The 7,007-nt window shown below is 43.6% G+C and overlaps 1 long non-coding RNA gene across 1 annotated transcript; it reads left to right on the top strand.

Moving 5' to 3' along the window:
- The first annotated feature begins 1,746 nt into the window (after positions 1-1,746).
- Positions 1,747-6,529, top strand: LOC140684450 (uncharacterized). The gene is made up of 2 exons (XR_012056725.1): positions 1,747-2,207; positions 4,340-6,529. It is a non-coding gene; the product is annotated as an uncharacterized lncRNA (long non-coding RNA).
- Positions 6,530-7,007: the final 478 nt, after the last annotated feature.

Raw genomic sequence — 7,007 nt, 5'->3', positions numbered from 1 at the left:
TGCTGTAACACTTACTTTTGGAGGTAAAAATGCTTAAAGGGGACACAAGACATCAGAGATCAGCAGCACACAGAAATGAAGGGGAGAAAGCCAATTACTGGGGAGCAGGAGTTAATTCTTAGAGTAAAAGTACAGGGTAACCACTAGATATTTGCTGTGGTATTTCGCTGCTTATATAACTGGTTAATTGGTGCTGCCAACTGCCCAGCACTGGGCTGCTCTTGGTTTACCATAAAGCCACCCATGTAGAATACTTCTAATCCATTTCTACTTCCTTCCAGCTGAAGAGTCTCCATAATGGCTCTAATCACAGGAAACTTGTAACATTAGAATTCCCCTGAGGGTCAGGTATCAGAAATTCTTACTCTTTGGCAAAATAATTTCCCCAAATCTTTTAGCCAGTGAATAAAAAAGCAGCTCAGCTTGAGCTGCAGTGTAACCTGTGCAAGTGCAAGTGACCCAGGACCTGATGTAGTGCCCAGTGCAGGCACAGGCAGCAGTTTGTGTTTCCTGCAATGAGGTGCTACTTACCAGACCAATAGGGATTTTTTAGCTCCTTCAGATCTGGAGTGCACTCAAAAATACACAGGAAGGTCCTTTTGCTGTAAACTCATGGTCACCTTCAAGCCTGGATGGAGACCCACGTTATTTAAGGAGTTCATTCGTGCTAGAAAATTTGGGTGGATACTGCTCTGACAGCATGTATGAATCTGTAAACACTTGACCCAAATCCACTGAGGGAAGGAAAAGACCCTTTGCCAATCCTTGCCACTTGCTCCTCATCTCTCCAAAATAAACACGCTGGTATATTTTGGTTTAGCAAAAGTGTTTAAACAAATTGCATTTGACACAAGTTAAATTCAGTAATATTTCAAAAGTGAAAACCACAATATTCCTTCAAGAGCACACTGAATATTTAGATATTAAAAAACTCCACCTGGCCAGACCCCACTGTGGCATGCACTGAGTTCCCAGCCCTCTCTGCTGTTACTTCCTACACTGATTGTACAGGAGATCCCATGATTTATTGACTCCCACTCCACTGCCTGCAGCTTCTCATGACTTCCACTCACTCAGAGGGTACATCTGTTAGGTTTTTCTTCTGCTCAATTTATGTCCTTTTTATAGTATTCCTTTGTCAGAGAGACATCAGGTATGCTGCAAAAAAATTTTTATATCACACAAGTCAATATTTGCACTGAAAGTGAGCTCTGCTCATTTCAATAATGAAAATGTTCAGCTTTATCTTACTTTCCAAGTAAGAGAACCATGATGCCTGGAATCCTGGTGGGGTAAACTGCTGGTAAACTGAAATACAAGCTGTGCAGGAGCTGCCAGAGGAAAGAGGGAAGGGGTGCAGGAGCAGCTCCTGGTTGCAGTGCTGTGTCACTGGATGTGGCCCCTACTCCATGTGCAGGAGCTGTAGGAGGTCATGGTTTGACCCCAGCATGACACTGCTGTGCAGCTCAGCATTGGAGGAGCTGCACAAATTAATTAGTGGAGTAAATATTCCCAGAGCCACACAAAGCCAGAAAACCTCAGGTCTCTGCTGTGTGGCTTCCACCAGAGCTCCTGCTGGAAGTGCTGGAGCTGCGTTGGGTGGCTGAGCAGAGAGCAGGAGACAATTTAATTGGTGGCTGTACAAAAAAGCCGCATCCAAACAGCTCCATTCCGCCCCACGGCCTCCGTACGCTGCCTCTGCCAGGCACAGCTCTCTGTTCATGCTGTTGGCTTGGATGGGCTCCTTAGAAATATTACCATCATTTCTTCTGAAAAGATGAAGCAGCAGAAGTCTGGGACCTACTTCTCCATTTTCTCCCAGGTTACTCATGGTTCTGAGGCCATCTGTAATGTCAAAGTGCTCTTTTCCTACTTTCATAGCCTTGGTAGTAGGGCTTTTGAAAAAGGTCCCCTTTGCTGACAACTTCTTCAGGTCCTGGCTGGGAGCTTTTTACCTTCCAAACTGAATTTCAAGCTACAGTATTTTCACAATTACCATTTTTATCTTCTCGTGGAAAATGTAAATTAACTGCTGAATTTTTCTAATTCTTTTTTTCTAATTCTTTTTTTTCCTTGGAAAAAAAATTGTGGAATCTGAATATTTTTCTTTTTGTATTTCTTTTCACACATGCTCTTCAGTGAAGCAATTAATTTAGAATGCGTGCAGAAAATGAATTCTGGTTGGCTCATGATACCATTTAATTCTGGTAAGCATGTTCATAATGTTTTCCAAGTCTGGTAAATACTGAAAATATCTCTCTATAGCACAGGATCTAAAAGGTCTTTTGTAATGTTGCATTATTTCTCAAAATGATGGACAGAAGAGTATAAACCCCATCTATCTGCCTGGTGCGTGACACAAACTCAGAACATTTTGGGCTGGAAGGAATGTTCAGAGATCACTGATTTCAGCCCCCAGTGCTCTTGATTAGGCAACTGCATAAACTTTGTGCATCTGGTAAATCTGTTGCATAAAATTTCCAGTGTATCTGATAATTTACTGCTAAACTTGTCCTGATTTTTTTTTTTTTTGAGGAAGTTGATTACTGACATTTGGTATATTTTTACAGACTTTATTAGTTTAATATGTTAAATAATTCATGATACATTATAAAGCAGTTCTCCTTAACAATCTTTTTACCCCAGGAGGAGTAAAAAAATTACTTCAGGATAGAGCAGGAGTATTGCCCAAGAGATTTTCTCAATGGGCTTTAAAAGTGCTTTTATTGCTGTTTTTCATCAATATAAATCCCAGGAATAAGGATTCAGTTGAAGAGTTAGTTCAAAGGTTATTCTTAGTGTAGTGTTTCTGGTGTGACATGTGTGAACCCAATGTGTCCTACTCTGACAATAGCTGAATAATCACCATGGGGATAAGTGGCTTTAGAAGGCAAAACTGTTCCTTTAGCAAAAGAAAAAAAAATCCAGGGAAAGCTCTTCAGAGATCAAGGCTGAGAAGGAAAAATAATAATTGTTAGCAAACCACTCAGCTGGAAAAAGTAGCCAAGTTCATGGAGTCCATAATTTTCAGTATCTGAAGTAATCACGAATTTTTCTTTGAAGTTTTACCTTTTGAAAGCAGCTGGATCCCTTGAGAATCAAAAGCTGAGAGCCAGAAGTGGAGTGCTGTGAATGCACATCTTTTGTGGGCAACTGGGTTCTGCTGGGTCTTTATCAGCTCTCCCAGTTAGTCAGGTGTGGAGTCTAATGGTCAGTTTTTACCCAAATAATTTCTAATCTTATCTACGTTGCTTCTGGTGATAAGATTGGAGTGGGTGGGAGGTGCCTGGAGGGCCAGAGAGGTTGTGGGTAAAAAAACTCAACATGGGTCTAAGAAAAGTTATTTTTAAGTATGATCTTCCAACTAGGTTGTAATTATTCAACATATTTCAAGATATACCCAGAAGGAGGAGAAATCTTTATGATTTTGGGTGGATCTTTTTGTTTTCCCATCAGTTTGTACAGAGTATGTAAATAATCAGATGCTATAATTTGTTTTGGGAGATTAAGGAATTTAAAGTGGAAGGATTAGACAGTTTTGATCAACCCTGGTTTGCATCCAAGGATTTTTTTTGTGATTCATCTTCATCATGGGCAAGGAGCTTCTATGCTGTGCCTCAGAAGGTGCAAAGCCTTAGGTCCATTTCCCCCTGCTGAAAGGTTGACTTTTAATCTCTCCATGTGTGGATCTTGGGCTGTTTCAGGGTTTGATATGGTGTACCTCTGCTCCCAGAGCTGTGTCCCCACTCCCTGCCTGCACTGTCCTGCCTCACTGACCCCTCATGGGAGCCTGTGGCTCTGGGACAGTGCTAGGGCACACTCACAGTCCACTGACCACCAAGGCATGTCTGGCTGGCAAAGTCCCTAACAGTGACACAGGATATGGGGTGATCTGTGGAGTCTTTATGGTTCGTTTCTTTCCCCTTAATCTCTGCAGGCAGACTTTTTGGGTTGTTTTTTTATGTTTTGTTTTGTTTTGTTTTGTTTTGTTTTGTTTTTATTGTTTGGGGAGTTTTGATAAAGGTTGACAGCCACCTTAAGTCTAGCCCAGTGCTTCATGACAGATCTTTCTGCTCACTATGTGTTTGCTGTGCCTGTGTGTGGTTTAGGGTGGGTCTACATTTTGTATTTAATGGAGTTCTATGTTCAAATTATTTGCTAATCCCAGTTTTATTTGGGACTATGCAACCAAGTGGCTTCATGAATCCTCTTTACCTAATCTTTGCTGTTCAAATGGAATTTGAAACTCAAATTGACTCATAAGCTCTTCTTTTTTACCGTGGACATTTTCAATTGATCTCTGAGTTGAGTGTGTGTGTGTTACTTTCTTGTTTTCCAGGTTAGGACAGTCTCCTTCACAACAGAGTATCTTTCTGTCTTAGGAAATGATCTTTGAAAGGTGTCCCCAGAGTGTTTAAGTAAAATAGTGTTGGAAACACAAATCTGGCATTTATTTCTTGGGCCAAATATCAAGAGGCAAGCAGGGAGTTAAAAGGGTAGTACAGAAACGGTGCTATTTAAATGTATTTAGTGGGTAATGCTGATGAGTGGTGAGGACATTATTGAAAAGCTTTTGTTATAGGGAAAGATAAAAATAGAACTAATATCTCCCACAGGCAATTACTTTTAAAAATCACAGCTTGTTCCCTGTCTCAGAAGCTCAATAAGACCATGGAGCTCTTGTATGGGAACAGAAAGGACCAACATGAGAAAACTCGACTCCTGCTTTGTGCCAGGTTTTTCCATGTGAAAATTCCCTTTCCCTACCACACCTTGCTCTTACCTCAAGACCAAGAGAAGGGCAACTTGAGGGGTTCAAAGGGCAGAGCAGCCCCCTTGGCAGCGCAAAGCAGGGGGCACGTGGGGAGTGTTGGCTGCTGCTGCCAGAGGGTGGGATGCAAGGCTTCTGTCAGATGGTGGGATGCAGGGCTTCTGCCAGAGGGTGGGATGTAGGGCTTCTGCCAAAGGCACCTCTGGCTTCAGGCAGCCTCTGGGATGGGCAGTGCACAAACTCCCTCCCACATCACCCCACCACACCGAGGTCATGTCCAGCAGGGTTGTGACTGCCTGTCAGTGCACTTCAGACAGTAAAACAGAGGTAGAAATGACTAGTGCTGATACTTCTAAATCTCAACTACAATGGAATTTATCCAAAATTTCACCTAAAGGCACCTAAATCCTAGAGAACCACTTAGGCTCCTGCCTAGACCATGTGGCATGACACCTGTGCATGTCTCTGTCCTGGTGTAACCCCAGCCAGTGGCCAAGCCCCACACAGCCACTCACTGCCCCAACAGTGGGATCAGGGAGAGAATCACAAGGGTGAAAGATGGAAAAACTCATGGGTTGAGACAAAGATATTTTAATAGGCAAAGTAAAAGCCATGCACATAAGCAAAGCAGAACAAGGGATTAATTCACTGCTTCCCCTGGGCAGGTAGTGTTCAGCCATCCCCACAAGAGCAGGGACCCACCACACATAATGGTGACTTGGGAAGACAAAAGCTATTGCTGCAAATGTCTTCCTCTTCCTCCTTCCCCCCACTTTATGCACAGAGCATGTCAGATGGTCTGGAATGTCCCTTTGGTCAGTTGAGGTCACTTGTCCTGGCTGTGTCCCCCCTCCAGCCTCACAAGCAGCCCCAGCATGGCAGTACAAAAGCAGAAAAGGCCTTGGCTCTGTGTAAGCCCTGCTCAGCAATAACAAAAACATCTCCCTGTTATCAACCCTCTGTTCCACACAAATCTAAAACACAGCCCCACACCAGCCACTGTGAAGACAATTAATTCTACCCCACATCCTGCTTTCTGCCAGGGGTCTGTCTCCAGGTTCTGCCTGGGCTGGTTGGTGCAGCACTGCAGGATTGCAGACAGATCTGTTCCTCCCTCAGCCACCCCACATCTTTCTCCCAGCAGAATGTTTGGGCTGCAAAACCCTCAGGATTTCTCAGCAAATAAAAAAAGTTGAGGGAAATCACATGGAATCAAATGGAACCCCTAATTCCATTTGAGACTTAATTTTCTGACTTCTTTTCTTGACATTTCTAAAAGTATGTCATTCATTGAAGTAAGATCTGACTTAGAATTTCATTTTGCCTTTTTCATCTAAAATCTCAGAGGAAAAATGTGGACTTTCATTGATAAAGAGAACAGAGCTTCAGCACTAAAACAGAAAAAATAATTTTAAAAATCAATGTGTATTTATGAAATATTCCAATATAACTTAAACCCATGTCTTCCAACAGAAAAATATTTTGACCAAGAATCTCCACCCAGCCTTTTGTGCTATCTACAACATCACCTGCCAAGAGCACAATGTAACAGATGAAAACAAGCTCTGTAACCACCCAGCACAAGCTGCCTATCTCCCTTTTTGCTTGCAAAGAGCTGCTCTCTAGTCACTACTGCAGCGGTAATAATAATTGCCAAGAATTTGCATTTCTACTTATCCTAAAGCTTGGTATTTCAAAGCAGACACTTCAGAGAACTAATTAGCACAGCGGTTCATTAAATCTAAAAAAACGCTCTCACTAGGTAGATGGAGCATCCAGACTCTCAACCCATTTCCCGAAGGCAAACGCCTCCCTGCCTCCTTAGGCTTTTGGCAGTCTGCATCCCTGGGCTGCGGGAGCGTGGGGAATGCCAGCTTGTACCAGCGGGGCTCCTGCGGCCCGCCGGGCAGCCCGGGGCACCAGGAGCGCTGGGGCAGCCCCAGCGCAGCCCCACAGCGGCGGCGGGGTGCGCTCATCCATCCCCGCCACAGCCAGCGACCTGCTGGGCTCCGCCACAGGGACAGCGCTGCCAAAATGCCGCGGGGAGCAAAGCTCAGCCCGCAGCCGGTGTGCGTCTGCTGAGAGGAAACCAAAGGGAAATTGCGGCAGCTCTGCGCTCACATTCTCCTCTTATTCTTTCTCAGAACCCAAGGAAATGGCTGTGGCTTTGTGTGGAAGTTAATTAATGATAGTAAATAATATTCCTTTGTGCTAGGAGTGAATAGCGCCCTTTATT

This window comes from Taeniopygia guttata, chromosome 1 (assembly GCF_048771995.1).
Source record: "Taeniopygia guttata chromosome 1, bTaeGut7.mat, whole genome shotgun sequence".
Lineage (NCBI taxonomy): Eukaryota > Metazoa > Chordata > Aves > Passeriformes > Estrildidae > Taeniopygia > Taeniopygia guttata.
This window is presented reverse-complemented; position numbering and strand designations above follow the sequence as displayed.